The 18,112-nt window shown below is 43.5% G+C and overlaps 1 long non-coding RNA gene across 1 annotated transcript in view; it reads left to right on the plus strand.

Annotated features, from left to right (window-relative positions):
- The window catches only part of LOC104994222, a 95,166-nt gene that overhangs the window by 12,518 nt on the left and 64,536 nt on the right, over positions 1-18,112 (plus strand). The window lies entirely within an intron of this gene.

Raw genomic sequence — 18,112 nt, forward strand, 5'->3', positions numbered from 1 at the left:
CCATAATATAAATATACTTTGTATGTTTGATATTTTATGTTCCTTAGCATTCCAGGATATAGACAGGTTAAGATGTAGATCAACCTTCCTGTTCATGAAATATGAATGAAATAGTATGTTATGAAGGGGAGATTAAAAGTCTCCAGATGGTTTGTCAATTTTTCTAAATAATTGGCTCTAATCTTTAAAAAACGTGTTCAATTATTCTCTCTTACATTCTCCAGTCCCCATTTAGTTTGTTGTGGGGAAGAAGGTCACCTGGAGCAGTATTACCGGCAGATCTGACAAAAATATGCAGAACTTTCAGAGGCCTGACTCATGTTATGGAAACCAGTGGGAGGAGAGCTATTGAGAAGAATTCTTTAGTAAAGAAGGTAGCACAGTTTGACTTAGAGACTGTATTAGGGTTCTCCGGGGAGGGGGGATAGGATATGTACGTAAAGAGATTTATATTAAAGAATTGGCTCTCACAACTGTGGAGGCTTGGCAAGTCAAAAGCTGATGGGAGATGCTAGGGGGAATGGAGACTCAGGAAAACCTTATGGTTGTAGTTCAGAGGCAGTCTGCTGTAGAACCAGGACTAGCTGATGCTGCAGATGAAGGCCAAAGCCCATTTGCTGCAAAATGTTTACTTACCTTCTTGTTCAGGCTTTCAGTTGATTGGATGAGGACCGTCCACACTATAGAGCAGAATCTGTTTTCCTCAAAGGCCACCAATTGAAATGTTAACCTCATCCAAAAACACCCTCACAGAAACATCTTGAATACATTTTGAGCAGCTATTTAGGCACAATAACCTATCCAAGTGACACATAAAATTAGCCATCACAGATAGGTTGGACTTGATTCGTTCATTTATTCAGTAAATATTTATTGGGCACCCAGGTCCTATTCAAGGTACAAAGAATACTTGAGTGAACTAAACAAAGTCCTTGATGTTATGGGGGCTCACCTGCTATTGGGGGAGATGTCAGGTTGTGATATGTGCTATGAAGAAAAATTAAAACAAGTGGAGTCTGATGAGGATGCTAGATGGAAAAGTCAGGGAAGGCATTTTTGAGATGTTACTTGAGAAACCCAAATGAAGAGAGAGAGTGAACCATATGAATATTTAGAGGGAGAGTTTTCAGTCTGTCTGAAGAGGAGGAGGTGCAAAGGCCCTCCTTTGGAGGGTCCAAAGGAGGTGGGAATATGTTGTTGCTGCTGCTGCTGCTAAGTTGCCTCAGTCGTGTCCAACTCTTTGTGACCCCATAGACGGCAGCCCACGAGGCTCCCCCGTCCCTGGGATTCTCCAGGCAAGAACACTGGAGTGGGTTGCCATTTCCTTCTCCAATGCATGAAAGTGTAAAGTGAAAGTGAAGTCGCTGAGTCTTGTCTGACTCTTAGCGATCCCATGGACTGTGGCCCACCAGGCTCCTCCATCCATGGGATTTTCCAGGCAAGAGTGCTGGAGTAGGGTGCCATTGCTTTCTCCGGGGAATGTGTTAGGTGTGCTCAAAAAACAGCAAGGAGACGAGTATGGGAGAAGCTGATTGAGTGAGGCAGGCAATTAAGCAGGGCCTTGTGGGCGGCCTACGAGCCTCTTTTCTGAAGCATTCTGAGAGGGTTTAAGGAAAGATTGGGACCTGGGTTTCAGGTACTTTCGGGGTGGGCTTCAGGATATTTGATACTCCTTCATTCCCTAATGCTCACCTTCTTTCCACTTCTCCCAGTGTTGTCTCCACAGATCTCTTTATTCTTCAACATCAGACACTTCTCAGACCTTTACCCCTCCCCCAACCCTTGGAATTAGTGAAACCCCAGTCCTTTTGATCGTGAAGGGACGTGCATATTCTGCCACGTGTGGCCTCCGCTGGATATGAACATAGTCTCAGTCTGTTCTAGCTCTTGCTGATTCTGCAAGAGGAGAGGATGAGCTCCAGTCTCATGGTAGGAAGAGGGTGGGATGTGGAGGGCTGAAGTAAACTGGGAGTGTTTCAATTTCTGTTTGTTCTTTTCACCAGCAGGGCCAGTCTAGGGTTTCTCTTTACCCAAACACATCTCACCTCTGTGATGTAGGGTTTTCTTTTTTTCCCTTTTTTCTAGTCCAGGGTCTGTAGACTATAGCCCATGAACCAAATCTCACAGGCCTGTTTTTATAAATAAAGTTTTATTAAAACACAGACACACTCATCGTTTAAGTATTGTCCATGGATACTTTTGCACTACAGTGGTAAATTTGAGTAGTTGCTACAGGAACTGAATGGCCTGAAAAGCCTAAAATATTTACCCTCTGGTCCTTTATAGAAAATATTTGCCCACCCGAGATATAGTCTACGACATGTTGTGTTGTTCAGTTGCCAAGTCGTGTCCTACTCTTCATAACCCTATGGACAGCAGCACACCAGTCTTCCCTGTCTCTCAGCATCTCGTGGAGTTTGCTCAAGTTCATGTCCATTACATCGGTGATGCCATCCAACCATCTCATCCTCTGTCATCTTCTTCTCCTTCTGTCCTCAATCTTTCCCAACATCAGGGTTTTTCCAATGAGTCAGCTTTTTGTATCAGGTGGCCAAAGTATTGGAGCTTCAGCTTCAGCATCTGTCCACTCAGTGAGTATTCAGTGTTGCTTTCCTTTAAGATTGACTGGTTTGATCTCCTTGCTGTCCAAGAGACTCTCAAGAGTCTTCTCCAACACCACAGTTCAAAAGCGTCAGTTCTTTGGTGCTCTGCCTTCTTTACGGTCCAGCTCTCACAACCATACACGATCACTGGAAAGACCACAGCATTGACTATACAGACTTTTGTTGGCAAAGTGATGTCTTTGTTTTTTAACACACTGTCTAGGTTTGTCATAGTTTTCCTGCCAAGAAGCATTTGTCTTCTAATTTCTTGGCTGCAGTCACCATCGGCAGTGATTTTAGAGTCCATGAAGGGGAAATCTGTCACCGCTTCCACCTTTTCCCCTTCTATTTGCCATGAAGTGATGGGACCAGATGTCATGATCAGCTCCCTCTGTTTCATTACTATGCTAAAGCCTTTGACTGTGTGGATCATAACAAACTGTAGAAAACTTTTAAGAGACAGGAATAACAGACCATCTTACCTGTCTCCTGAGAAACCTGTATGCCAGTCAAGAAGCAACAGTTAGAACCCTGTATGGAGCAACTGACTGCTTCAGAATTGAGAAAAGAGTTCAACAAGGCTGTTTATTGTCACCATATTTATTTAACTTATACATAGAGCACATCATGAGAAATGCCGGGCTGGATGAGTTAAAAGCTGTAATCAAGATTGCTGGGGGGATATCATCAACCTCAGATATATGGATGATACCACTCTAAAGGCAGAAAGTGAAGAGGAACTAAAGAACCTCTTGATGAGGGTGACGGAGGACAGTGGAAAAGCCAGCTTAAAACTAAATATTAAAAAAAGAACTAAGATAGTCTATGAGAGGAATGTAGATTCCTGTAAGATGATTTTAACTCTGCTTCTTGCAAAGAAACAGTCCTGGTCTCATGCTAAACCATTCTCCTCTGCTCAGCTAGGTCCCTTCATTATGGAGGGTCCCACATAAACTGATGAGGTCTCTGGTTGAACTATCTGGTTAAATGGCATTGTAGGAAACCTAGTTTTTCTCTAATCCCCAAGATTCTCCCTGAAGAGGATAAATGGGAGCTGAACTTCAGCCAGCCACACCTGCAGTCGTCAGTTAATTTTTGCTGTGTGATTCATGACTGTTAACAGAAATGTATGTGGTCAAAACAATGTGGAAGATTTATCTAAACTATCAGAGAGAAAAGTGTTAACATATGTTCATACACAGATGAGTATTTTTAGAAAAGCTCAAAGAGAAATGAAACATGATTACCATCAGAGATTACACTTGGGTGTGTTAATATGTTTTATACATAAATCCATATTTTAGAAGTATTTTATTATTAATGGTAATGGATTTGACACACATTTGACATGTGTGTTAGGGAGAAATCTTAGAGTTGACTGCAACTTGGAGAGAACATACTTTCCCATTCTTGACATGTCAAGTTTAAAATTTCCCTTGTGATGACCATTGGGTACTCTTTATGACATCTATAGTAGGCATATTTTGTTTTCCCATTGCTTCTCCCTTTGGTAAGTTGCTCCTGTCTCATTTCATGTGGTTTTATTTGGCATGTGACTGAGATTGATCCATAAATTTACCCAATTCCCTGCTTTTGAAATGTGCTGGAGAAGACTCTTGAAAGTACCGTGGACTGCAAGGAGATCAAACTAGTCAATCCTAAAGGAAATCAACCCTGAACATTCATTGCAAGGACTGATGCTGAAGCTAAAACGCCAATATTTGGCCACCTAATGCGAAGAGCTGCCTCAATGGAAAAGACTCTGATGCTGGGAAAGATTGAGGGCAGGAGAAGAAGGAGGCAACAGAGGATGAGATGGTTGGATGGCATCACAGACTCAATGGACATGAGTTTGAGTAGTGAAGGACACTGCAGGAGATAGTGAAGGACAGGGAAGCCTGGTGTGCTGCAGTCTTTGGGGTTGCAAAAAGTCAGACACAACTTAGTGACTGAAAAACCTCCGGTTACAGTTAGTGGTTCAAGGAAGGCATGTGACCCAAACTGGAGGATCCTTCCTTGTCTTGTGCACTTTGGTTGCTGGTATTCTTATTTTCTTCTTTACCTTCCTAAGGTCTCTGTTTTATCCCAGAATGATACTGGGTTCTAATTTACAGTGGATAACTGGAGTAGGTTGTAAAGCATATTTTAAATATTATTTAAATTTTAAAATGCTCTTGCATTTTATAATGGGAATGGATACAACAATTTCACTCATTCCACAGACTCTTCTGCACTGTGAGTTTGCCATTCTCCATCACCAAGTGGAGTATAATACTCTTCCTTTTACATATGGGCTGGCCTTGGGGACCAGTTTGACTAGTAGAATGTACCAAAGTGATAAATGATAAGCTTGATAAAATTGCAACTTTGTGTATCCAGCACCCAAATCAGCAAACAGAATATTACCAGCCCCCAGAAGTCTCCTTTGTGTCCCTGTCCACTAACCACTTCGAAGGTCACCTCTGGTTTGACTTCTTAGACTATTCCTTAATTTTTCTTCCTTGCAAATTACATACAAATGGCATCTTTTGTGTCTGGCTTCTGTTGCTTAACTTTGTGTTTGTGAGATTTACTCATGTTGTGGTATGGGATTGTAGTTGTTCATTCTCATTAAAAGATGCTTGCTCCTTGGAAAAAAAGCTATGACAACCCTAGACAGCATATTAAAAAGCAGAGACATCACTTTGCCAACAAAGGTCCATATAAAGTCAAAGCTATGGTTTTTCCAGTAGTCATGTACAGATGTGAGAGTTGGACCATAAAGAAGGCTGAATACTTTGGCCACTTGATGCGAAGAGCTGACTCACTGGAAAAGACCCTGATGCTGGAAAGACTGAGGGCAGGAGGAGAAGGGGATGACAGAGGATAGGATGGTTGGATGACATCATCCACTCAGTGGACATGAGATTGAGCAAATTCGCAAATTCTGGGATATGGTGAAGGACAGGGAAGCCAGGCGTACTGCAGTCCATGATGTCGCAGGGAGTTGAACATGACTGAGCAACTGAACGACAACTGTTGATAGACACTGGGTAGTTTCCAGGGCTGCAGTATTATAAATAGTGCTGCTATAAACATCCTTGTCCACGTCTTTTGGTAAACATATGTACATATTGCTGTTGCGTGTGTAATAGGAGTGGAAGCGCATACGTTCATCCTTATTCAGTATGGCTAAATAGTTTTGTAGAGAGGTTGTATCACTTCACACTTCCACAAGCTGTGTTAGAATTTTAGGTCAACATTTTGGCCAACATTTAGTATTGCCTCTCTTTTTCATTTTAGCTGTTCAGTGGGTACTAATTTCAAATTTTCGAAAGACTAACACTAATTGGTTAGATATCAGAGAATATCAGTAGATGCCATTCTTTAAGAGGTAGAAAAATTTCCATAAATTTCAGAAAATGTTGGAAAATGTTTCTGTATTATGTGTTCGTTACCATGTGTAAATATTTTGTGCATTATTTTATAAACATCCATATCATTTCAATGTATATATTTTGGGGGTACATGGCTACTTTAGACCATAAAACTATGATGTGAACTGAGTGGCCCCAAATTAGGGAGGTTCCCAACTTTAGGCACCATCAGTGAGCACCTCATCCACCAGCTTGGGGCTAAAATTAAAATTACAGTAACCAACCTTTATGGAATAATATTTCTCTGATTCCTGGTCTATCTCCTCTATGAAACTGCAGCCCCTCTCTGTTTCCCATACTAGTTCAGTGTGTGCTGATGGATGATGTCCCATATGCTTAGAGAGGCAAGAGCAAGGCACCCGTTGTCTTTGGCTCTTCTGCTCACCCTTGTTTGTCACTTTGGGTCACGGCTCAAACCTGGAGCAGCTGCCGTGCTGACACCCACCGAAGGTTCTGGGACTACTGCTGACACTGATGTCCCACCCATCTGCGCTGCCATCCGCTGGAGACACCCATCTCTTGCTGAAATTGCTGGCGCAGGACTTTGCTAACACTTCCACTTCCCGTGGAGATTTTAATGAAACAGCTCCTTTTAGTTTCACTGGCTGTATAGGACGTTCCAGGTGGCCAACACTGGACAGTCCTCAGAATCGTCCCTCCCCTCTGGTTCTGTCTTGATGTCATTACCCAAGTTGTGTACTTTGACTTTCTCTTCCCTTAGTCCTCTGGAACCCTCTGGCCTCTCTGGGAAACAGTCCTGGCAAGATTATCTACCCTCCACCAGCTGTGCCTGGGCATGTCTGAGTCCCGATGCTTTGTCTCAAGCTGGGGTGACTGCATGACTGAGTGGCCTGGCTTTGTCCGGGTTTATGACTGTGGGTTGCCCTGGAGTAATTATTAATAGCTCTCTCTTTGACTTTCAAAAGTGTCCAGGGTGGGGTAGTAAATTATATGGACACCCTCTCTCCAGCCCATCTTTAGAAAAGTTTTTCAGAGGCAAAACCGCATCAAGATCACATTTCAGAACAGTCAAGAAATAGAATATGTAGAAAAGCATTTTGAGTCTGAAGGCTGGTGTGGCATTGTAATGCCAGCCTAGCTCACTGCCCCTGCTTTTCCTCTCAGCCCCAAGGCTGGCAGCCACTTGGCTCCACCTACAGGCCAGTTTCTGCTCTGTCTTAGATGGTTTCTTCTTTTCAGAAGAAGCAGGAATAAAGGCTCTGAAACTCAGTTGGAAGTTAATACTTGTGGTTGAGGGTCCACCCAGCATGGCTTGGGCCCAATTTTCCTAATCTGGCTTTTGCTGTGTTCCTGAGACAGTTTCTATTTTGATCTTATCTTAGTTTTGAATGGAGCCCTAATTATCTCTTGTGTTTTCCCCTGTCCCTGGCCTGCCCTGGACCTGGACTCCGGCTCCTGACCCTCAGTCACTTGGATTCTGCTGTCCATGGCCAGCTTTATCAACACAGTCCGTCCTACCCTTTGCCTGCCTGTACTCCCTCAGTGTACCTGCTCGTTGGAAGCCATTTTGTAACCTCTGGTTGTCCTTGCATGCTGGGTTCCCACCAGGAAGGTGGGGTGCTCTAGCAGGAAGGGCGAGGGCCTTGAAGTCAAAAGACCTGGATTCAAGTCCTAGTTCTGCAATGAGCTGAATGCACTTGGACAAATCACTTCACCACCTGACTCATCTGCAGCATGTGGAATGAAATCGCTACTTGAAAATGACTGAATTGACTTCTGAGATCAGAGAGTTTCCTAGTGAGTTTATTTGGTTATGAATCAGTTATCTGAGGCTGGAATAATCTTTGGGAAATCAGATTTCTGAACTTGAAAAATTAAGGATCAACATAAAAGAAGCCAGGAAGAGAGCCTAGAACAGTTGGCCAGATCTTCCATCGTCATGTTAGGAGAAAGTTTGGCCAACTCCTGTCCCAGTTGCTTTTAGCCCAGAGAGGCCTTGAATCAGACAGCTTCTCACAGTGGAGTGTAACTGGCACCTTTCTCCCTTCTCATCTCATTGGTTTTGGGGAAATCAGTTTGATAAGTTTGCCAGGAATGGGGAGGAGTCTGATATTCTTAAATTTCTGCTTTTCAATAACACTTAGTTCATTTTCAGTAGAATCTAAAATAAGGAGAAAGAGCATTATTTTCATCACATCAAAGTGAATTCAAAATGGGTTGGAAACATGTATGTTATAAGCATTCATATAAATGAATATGAAACAGAAATTGGCAGGGACAACCCTGTAACAGTTCTGTTCTTCCTGGAATGGGAGATGGCAGCTGAGAAAAGAAGGATTTCAGTATGCATCTCCCTCCCATGCAGAAATCCCCAGTGTGGGCCTCAGAGCTGATTAAATGAGTCAGGCTTACGTTCATTACGGTATATTACAAACACTTTTCAGCATCAGAAGTGACTGGTGTCTCTGTGGATTTGGCCAGTTCCTGGCAGTTATGCAGTTGGCTGCTGGTATCAACCAGTGTGCCAAGCGCCTGGAATGATGATCCAGCTCTGAGCGGCTTTCAGTCTGGGAATGATGTTGTTCAAACACCATGTTCCTTCCCAAGGTGGCTAAATCCTGGTTACAGTTCTGTCCTTTGAATTTATTTATTCTGAAACCTGACCAGAAAGGCTATGGCCACATCCCTCGCCCCTTTCAGCTTCTGCAGCAAACGCCTGGGGGACCTTGCATGGCTTTTACAGCGTCTGTCTGCCGATTTGTCCTGAAGTAGTTTCCTGCTTAGTGCCTTAATCAGAAAATCACATTCCGAACATAATGTGTCAGATGGGTTATTAGAAAACACTAATTCATTCAGAGACTATTAAATCTGGAGGCCTGACCAAATCCTGAACAGAATCGTGGCATTCTTTCTCCGAGATGTCCTTCCACTTTTATTTGAATGAGTATTAACCAACCTGTCCTCCATTGTAGCTGATTCACATTTGCTTTTGTGCTCCTGCCCTTTGTTAGGAAGAGAGGCTGTCACATGGCACGTTCTGTAAAGGAATGGAAGCTCGTGAAAGACACTAACGCTTTTTAGGAACTTGAGCAAGGACTACCTTGGCATATATGGAGAGGACAAGAATATGTGCTCTCTGAGGCAGGGATTTTTGTCTCTCCAAGGACTGTTAACAGTATCTAGACCAACATCTGGCTCAAGATAGCCACTCAGTAATTATTTGTTGAATGGATAAATAAGTGAATAAATAATTATAAGCCCCCCACTTCTTAATTGCACAGCAAATATCATCTTGTCTATGCCTTACTCTCTTTTGTTTTCTCACTTTGTTTCTATTCAGTTTAGACAGAAGGCATTTATAAGCATTTCTCTACCGAATGGGGCATATTGAAAGTAAATATGGCTACCTTGCAGGGCTCCGTGACCACTTGTCAGCCTTTTCCCTTATCCCCCCTACCGCTCTTCCTCCCACCTCCTGCACCACTTTCCTCAAGAAGCAGCCTGTGGCCTAGCCTTCCTTTGTACCTGTGACTTTATGTGACCACGACAGTGCTCACCTCCTTTCCTCTAGTTTGAATGAGGCATCCTTTATACATAAGACAGACCCCTTCCCTTCTGTGGAATCTTGTAACATCAGTTATTTCCTCTCTTCTGCCTTCTCCTTGAGATTGAATTCTTCAGAGCTCAAAGAAGAGCTCGTCTTTCCAGTGTTAACACACACACATCCCAAAACAAATACCCCTCTCGGTCCCTCCATATCACATTTATCCTTACAGCCTAGTTTTTCAGTAGAAAGATCCATATTCAAAGATTCTAGTTTCTCACTTCTTTTTAATTGATTATTCTTTGTAAAATTAAATAAGAAAAAACATGTCCTTTCAGAAGGAAAATACAAAATCAGAAAGTACGTCTCTCCTTTAAGAAGAGAAACAGATTTTTTTTCTCTCTTGCTATCTAGATTTCTCAGGATAAGAGCCTAAAGTCCCAAAGCACCTTGCATTTTGTCATCACAGTTCTTTTTGTTGGCAAAATCTCTTGGCAGCAAAAGAAAAAAATACAAAAACAATCTCTTATTGTAAAATTTGTTTATAATCCAAGAGGCAATATATTGTTGAACTGCTTGTACTGGAGTTTGTTTTCAGGTTGATGGACTGACCAGGTGAAAAGAAATAATGGTTCTTCAATTGAAACATTTGATATAGACTAGAATGAACCAGCAGGATGTTTGCTAATCTTTTTTTCTTAAGGTGCATTATTAAAAAAGGTATAAAAAGGCCATGTAAATTCTTTCTGGTTAAAGGGAGCAATTCTAAATGCTTTCTTCCTCCCATGGTAGAGTCCTTGATAAAGTAATTTCTGACATTCCCCCCTGGATCCTAAACACAACACAGTGCCTGGTTTGAAAATTACCTTCCATGTCAGCCACGCTCAGAATTCCAGCTTATGCCTCTGGGTTCCGATGTGCTTTGTGCAGGTCCCCTCCTGATGACATCCTCCTGTCAACAGGCAGTGGACATCGCAGATGACTTCTCTGTGGTTTTTGATTTCGATGACCTATCCCCTACTGAAAGTCCCTCTTCCCTCAGTTCTGTAGGAGTGGGCTCTCCTAGCTTTTCCAATTCCCCCTCTGTTCTGGGTCCTTTCCCCAGGGTCCTTTCCTTGGCTCTCTTCTAACTCCCCTAATCACCCTTGATTGTCTTGGTCCTGTGGCTTCCCCTGCCAATAATCCTGTGAATTCCTAATCTACAGCCTGGCCCTTATCTCTCTGCTGAACTCCAAACCCGTGTGCACAATTGCTTCTACCTTGATGGCCCCCAGGCAGTAAAGCTGAATAGGCTGGAACTGTGATCTCTTCCTCAGACTTGTTTTTCCTCCCTCACAGTGTAGCCCCACACCCGGGGGTCATTCTAGCTCTCTGACATATTCAGTTGGTGGCCCAGTGTTGCCTTTTCAACTCCTTACTACCTTTTGTCTTGGCCCCCTTCTCTCTATCCCCACTGCCACTGCCCCAGATCCGATCTTATCAGTCCTCACCTGCAGCGTGGACAGAGTTTCCCACCTACTTATCTCCTCCTGCTCATACATCTCACCAGTGCATTCTACACCTGGATCTTTTTTTTTTTTTTAATTTGGCTGCGCTGGGTCTTAATTGCAGCACATGAGATCTTTAGTCTTTGTTATAACATGAGGGATCTTTAGTTGCGGTTTGTGGGATGGGATCTGGTTCCCTGACCAGGGATTGAACCCAGACCCTCTGCACTGGGAGCATAGATTCTTAGCCACTGGACCACAGGGAAGTCCCTCCACTTGGATCTTTTAATGATACCAGAGAGATCATTTTAAGATACACATCTGATCATGCTACTTCTTTATTGAATACCCCGCTCTTGAGAGTGTCAACTAAAAAATGTTACTTGATGTCCAGCTCTACAAGAATCAGGACATTAGCCACTATAGCTGCTGACTTCCAACATACCCTGAATGGAATTCAGGGTGGGGATTAGGAAAGAAGCACTCTGTGCTCTGGGAAAAACTGGCAGAACAGGCCTTCAGATAGATATTTTCAGGAGAAAATTTTATGAACCAATTTCTTGCTTCTTCTCATATCTAGAAAAGCACTAAAATCATTAACAAAGACGTCTGCTCCCTCGTGACTAGCAATAGCCCTCTGCCAAAATGTGTGTTTGATCGCATGTATCCCCAGGTTTAGCAGAATCGTATCTAAACTGACCTTCCCCCAACCTGTTCAGAGCAATTCCTCAGACCTGTCTGAGAGGCAGTCTCCCAGGCCATAGTCCTCAGTAAGCCCCAGATAAAACTGGGCTCATAGCTGTCACATTTTGTGTTTTAACACCCTTGAGCACAGCATGAAAGATTGTTAATTGACCCACTTGCCTAAGTTATGCATTGTAACTTTCTTGGAGGAGTCTCAGACTCAGAGGCCTACAATGTAAGGAGCAGTTGGGATCAGGCTGAGGTGTTGCAAACTGGAGAGTTCACAACCCCATTTTGAGGAGATATTCTTTGGCCCCAGCCAGTGGTTGCCAGGTGGAAATTTGGGCCCACCACAGCCAAATCAGTCTTTTTTTTTTATGTTACACTTTCTGTTTATTAAGTATTGTTGTCATTGTTTAGTTGCTAAGTCCTGTCTGACTCTTTGTGACCCCATGAACTATATATAGCCTGCCAAGCTCCTCTGTCTATGGAATTGTCCAGGCAAAAATACTAGAGTGAGTTGCCATTTCCTTCTCTAGGGGATCTTCCTGACCCAGGGTTCAAACCTGCATCTGCTGCATTGGCAGGCAGATTCTTTATCACTGAGCCACCAGGGAAGCCCCTATTAAATATTAGAAACTAATTTAAAAAATTAAAAAACATTGTGTGGTAGTTCATTGTGAGACTGAAAAAGAAAAACACACGATCTGTGGACCACAGTAAACACATCTGTATAAGATGGTGTGGACTGGTGCCTGTGTCTGTAAGTATCCCCTGTATTCTGTAGCTTCAGGACTGGTGCCTGTGTCTGTGAGTACCCCCTGTATTCTGTAGGTGCAGGACTGGTGCCTGTGTCTGTGAGTACCCCCTGTATTCTGTAGGTGCAGGACTGGTGCCTGTGTCTGTGAGTACCCCCTGTATTCTGTATCTTAGATGCACACAACCTCTTCCAGTGCCCTAAATGTGTCTTATGCCTCCTCACCTTTGTTTCTGCTGGGCTTGTTCTGTTTGAAATGCCCTCTTTTCTCCCCACACTCCTACTCACCCCTATCTTCTTCCAAAGAAATACTAAGGAGTTGGGGATTTTTCCTTGTTAAGACTCCCCTCATAGGTCCTTTCTCTCTGAAGCATTTCTTGACATTCCATCACCCTGTTTTAGGGAGAATCAACTCTCTTTTCTTTGCACTCCAATAGGTCTTATGAAATTTTGTTTTTGTTTTTAATGATATAATCTCAAGGCTGTAAGCTCCAAAAAGGACAGATTTCATGTCTAATTGTTTTCCCCCTATGAGCCAAAGTGCAAAAAACTAAGGTCTAGAAAGATGGGATAGTTAGGGGCAGAAGTGAGAGGATCAAGGCCTGCCTGCTGGTTCAGTGGTTAAGACCCCCCATTGCCACTGCAGGAGGCACAGGTTCAATACCTAGTCAGGGAACTAAGATCCTGCATACCACATGGAGCAACCAAAAAAAAAAAAAAGAAGTGAGAGGATCAGACACTGCTGTGTTCCCAGAGAAAGCAACAGCTGCTGCCTTCCACCCCCTTTTTGGAGAGCATGTGCTGGGGGTAGGGCAGCAGTACCAGGACATTCAGTTGTGTAAGGGGATATGAGGAAGGAGGTAACTTGCAACTATGTCCTTGCGACCCCATGTCTGAGAAAGCACAGCAGACTCTGGAGCTCCCTTCTGAACTGGTGAGATGTCCCAGAGGATATGTAGATAAGGCAACAGAATGTGTCAACACAGAGAGGGCCTCCATAGGCTGCCTGCCCGGCTTCCTGGCTGAGCCTGCCTTAGGAGAGCAGACACGGTTTCACATCATTTGAGAAGGGTTTGGAAGTTCGCCAGGAGGTAGAGAGAGCAGGTGGGCCGGAAGAGGTCTCTTGGTCAGAAGACCAGCCGTGGTGAGAGTCTGTGCCATGTGGCTGGGGACCAGATGGGATTTCAGCCCCCTCAACAAATGCTGGCCTGGAGGGTCATCCATCAGAGTTGAGGACCAGATGGGGCTGAATATCTCAGCTGAAGCCAGTGTAGGGCAGACGATGGTGACAAGGGACGGATGCCTTCTCCAGGTGTCATGATGCTGCACCAGCCCCATGAGCTTGGAAATCACCCAGGGAAAAGGAGGGGGAGGATAAAGTCCAGACTGAATTTAAACTTGAAATAACTAAATGTCTTCGGGAGCCAAGAGTATGATTTCTGCCAGCAGGTGGAATTGAAGCTTGAGATAGAGAATATGCGGAGAAGACTTACTAGTTTCTCTGGACCTCAGTCTTTTCATCTGGCAAAGAGAAGGGCCATTCAGAATCCCTCCTTCAAAGGGTTATTGTGAGGGTTAAATGAATTGATAGGTGCCCAGCACTTAGAATGGTGCCTGCCACACAGCCAACCACAAATGTTAGCTCTCATTATCTGCAGAATGCACACACATGCACATACGTACCTCAAGCAAACAAACTGAAAAACAGAAAGTGATGGGAATATAAAGACAATGCTTGCCATCTTTTTCTATTGCAGGGCTGTGCTTCTGTGCAAGTGAACCAGGAAATTGGAGTTCCTGCCCTTTGGAGCTTTCCGTTTAAGAAGCAATCAAACGTCTGACAATTCCTACTACTGTTGCTCAAGCTGAATTATCAGTAAATATTGACTGCATGCTAAATGAATTCAGACAGTGGCACTGACAAGGCTGGCTGGCATTTCAGGCATGGTTTTTAGGGTCTTTGCATGTGGAGGGTTGCTGGGATCTCCCCCTCAACTTTGTGCCTTTATGGGCTTAACTTTATCAATATGCCCACATTGGGTAGTCTTCCTGTGACCCCTTCTCTTACTTTTTCTCTATTATATATTACACATAAAAATATTTCCTGTTCAGTCAACCTTTTTAGTAGTTTAAAAGATTTATTGGTCAATTTCATAATACTGTATCATTGTAAGTGTTATTGCTAGGAATCAGTAGCCAAAATATGTGAAAAAGTTTTCCTTGTGGCTTCCTGGATCATTCCTACTTTGTCCATCCTAACAGTTTTAGGATTTATAACCATATTATTTATTTCATCTTTCACAATTCTGTAGTCACAGTTAGTGTCTATCAGTGTCTATTATAATCCTGTGCTATTGGCTTTCAGCCAGCTAATTACTGTTGGAGTGATGTGCAGAGAACTGGCTGCTTTCCTGAGTTCTAGCTGCAGCCTTTCTCAATCATCCTGCTTCCCTATTCTTCACGATTTTCAGGCAGTCATGGTTTTCTTATTTTGTACTCATTATGAAGTTTAAAACTTAGCCCTGTGAAAGGAGCTGAGTGCCTGGTCTGTTTTCTGCCACCCAAACCAAATAAACCTGTAAACATATAAAGTCTTTAAAAAAAAAGTCCACATTACATTGGGAAAAAAACTTTTTCCCCCCTGATACTGCATCTCCTCTAGGAAATCACCAGACTGGAGGCCTTTGCAGAGCTTGAATTAGGCCCTTATTAGGATGGTGTTGCATTGATTTTGGATAGTGTATTACAGAGTCCAGATGCTGCTTCTTTCTGTCTTAATTGGGTGTGTGTGTCAGGGGCAGGGTGTGAGGGGAAGATCACCCTTTCTTCCAAAATACTCATCTTTTTCTCCGATGTTAAAATTCATTCATGACTAAATCATTATAGAGAAGCCTTTGGAAACCTTTTTATTCTGGAGAGTTCTGTGTACAAACACATCCTCCAATGGCCATGAATACCAGGCTCCCTTGTCCTTCAACGGAGAAGGATGCGCTGGGTAATGAACCAAAAGGCGGGACTCTGGCAGGGTCTTTCAGCTCAGACAAAAGCAAACAAGGATAGAAGAAGCGCTCCAAAGGCCGTGGCAGGTTGCTCTCAGGAAAAGAGAATCACTTATTTTTAAGCCTTCTATCAATGAGCCTCTATATGATCATCACTTTTTCTTTCTTCCCCCAGCTTTATTGAGATATAGCTGTATATATATATTTTAAGCTGCTTCTGACCCTCAGCACTGGGTAATGGAAATAAGCTACAATTAAGTCCAGCTTCATAAGACAATGCGAGACTCAATAAGGAGAAATTGTTGTCCTTTTTTTTTCTTTTCTTAGCGCTTTCCTCACTCTGCTTCCCAAATTGCTTTCACTTGGGCAGGAGAGCCCACGGGAGCAAGGTCCCTCCCGCGGCTTGCTGGCTGTGGTGCTAAGCGCCACTGGAATGCAGGGCTGTGAAAACCCGGGCTGGGCCGTCGGCCTGATGGGAAGCCCGGAGCTGCTTGCTGAATTATTACTCCATTCTCGGCCAAAGCAGCGGGAGGCGAGATGATGAGTGAGGGAAAGAGCCCGTGGACTCCAATGTGGGCTGAGGGAACCAAAACAAACACAGAGAAGACAGGCCAATATTTAAATCTGTTTAAAGGATGGAGCATGCAGGAATGTTTGACTCTATTTTGTCTAGCGAACAGATTTCATTTCTTAATAGCCATGCTAGTTGGTGGAAACCAGCATTGGGAAGGGAACCGTTTTCCTGCTCCTTTGCCCACGCCTCTTGTGGCTCTCAGGGACACCCCCCCACTTCTTTTTTGGTACTTAGGATGGCCTGCAAGTTGTAGACTGAGTCAGGTTCTGAATGTGTATGCCTGGTACATCCCCCTGTTGTTTCTCCTTCCGGAATAAACTTTGCTTAAGAAAACTGGGGGCGAGGAGAAGACCGTGGAGGCTGCAATCAAAGCATTTCACAAATTCTGATTTCCCAGTTTCCAGGCTGCTCAGCCCCAGTTGAACAGCATTAATTTGGACACAGAGCCTTTCCTCACTCCCTCTCCAGCTGTTGCATGTGCTTTTCTCTGGGTGGTGGGTTTTTTTGTTTTTTTTTTTTTAATCCCTCCCTTGGATTTTTTTTTAAATGATTTTTTTGTTTTTAATGACTGCACAGTGTTCTGTGGTGAAAGTGCTGTGTGAAATTCACTGGATCGCCAGGGAATTCCCTGATTTTATTCTTTTATTTTTTTTTTTACCACCTCTAACAGATCTTCATTCGTCCTGTATCTCCCCACTTTCCCACTCCAGACCACCCTCCCCGACTCCCACTGCATTTTCAAACATGTCCTGACATGTTCAACTGCGGTTGCCAGCTTTCCCCCAGCTTCCTGCCACTGTCACTGGCCAGGGGAAGCCAGTCGTGTACCTCCTTGATCTGTTGTTTTATGACAAGTATTAATACTTCTTAGTGACTGGATACCAAGTATTTTGATGAACACTAGATGGTCATTCAAACACATATTCTGTCCTTGCAATAACATAATCAGATGGAATGTTGGTTAACAGTGAGAATATATGTGTATGTGTGTACACACACACATACCCCCTCATTTTGGTCTATGTGCTGCTGGTAAGTCGCTTCAGTCGTGTCCGACTCTGTGCGACCCCATAGATGGCAGCCTATGGGGAGACCTTATTACCCCAAAAGGGCACAGAGACAAATCTCTGTTTACTATGATTGTCCCAGAAAGTTGCCACTTTCACTTTCTTTTTATATCTTTCACTTTAAGGAGAGTGTTGGAGAACCTAGTTTATCATAGGTGGCATGGGCTTCTAGGATGGTAATTTTTCAGTCACACTATTAATGAACGTAGACATGGTTCAGGCTTAGCTCCTTCAATAGTAGAAAGCAATCTAGGCTCATAACTGTAGAGGGCGCTCATGTCTTAATAATAGCACTGCCTTTGCCACTAGAAGCAGCAACCAGGTGGCGGGAAGAGCATATCTTCCTATTACTAGATTATTTTATGGGAAAGGATATAAGGCACATTTGATTTTCATATTACCCCTCTAATTTGTTTTTCTTATGAATAAATTCATCTCCTAATTTGCATCCTTTGGTTACAGTTTTGTTAAAAGTGCATGAGCCCTGCCCAGTGAGAATTCACCTCTTCTATATTTCATGCCTTGTATTGCTTCTGCCCCTTGGTAACTGGTACCGTGTGTGCAGGGAGCTATAGGTGATCTTCCCCAAATGGCAACTGGAGCAGGACACCCTCTGCAATAAAAGCCTTTAGTGGTTTTTGATCTCATTTGGAATGAAGCCCTCTCTTCTTACTGTGCTGACCAAGGCCTTGTAGGACATAGCAGCGTCTTTTGACTTGTCAACCTTGCCCCTGCCCCCCATTCCTTGCTGCTCTCTGGGCTGACTCTGGGACAGTTTATATACCATGCCAAGTGGTCCATACTCAGTGTCCATCTGCTCAGTAAGCCCATCCACCCGCCATCTCATGGCTGGCTGCTATCCACTTCTTAGTCCCTTGCTTCATGTAAATTCCTCAGAGAGACTTTCCTCTTTGTCTACCCTACCTAAAATAGGCCCTTCCACTCAGCTCTTTTTTCATTAGGAAAATTTGGATTGCATTATGATTCACCTAACAGTTGACATTGTAGTGAATTCTAGTG

This window comes from Bison bison, unplaced genomic scaffold, assembly GCF_000754665.1.
Source record: "Bison bison bison isolate TAMUID 2011002044 unplaced genomic scaffold, Bison_UMD1.0 scf7180017864254, whole genome shotgun sequence".
In the NCBI taxonomy this organism is placed as follows: domain Eukaryota; kingdom Metazoa; phylum Chordata; class Mammalia; order Artiodactyla; family Bovidae; genus Bison; species Bison bison.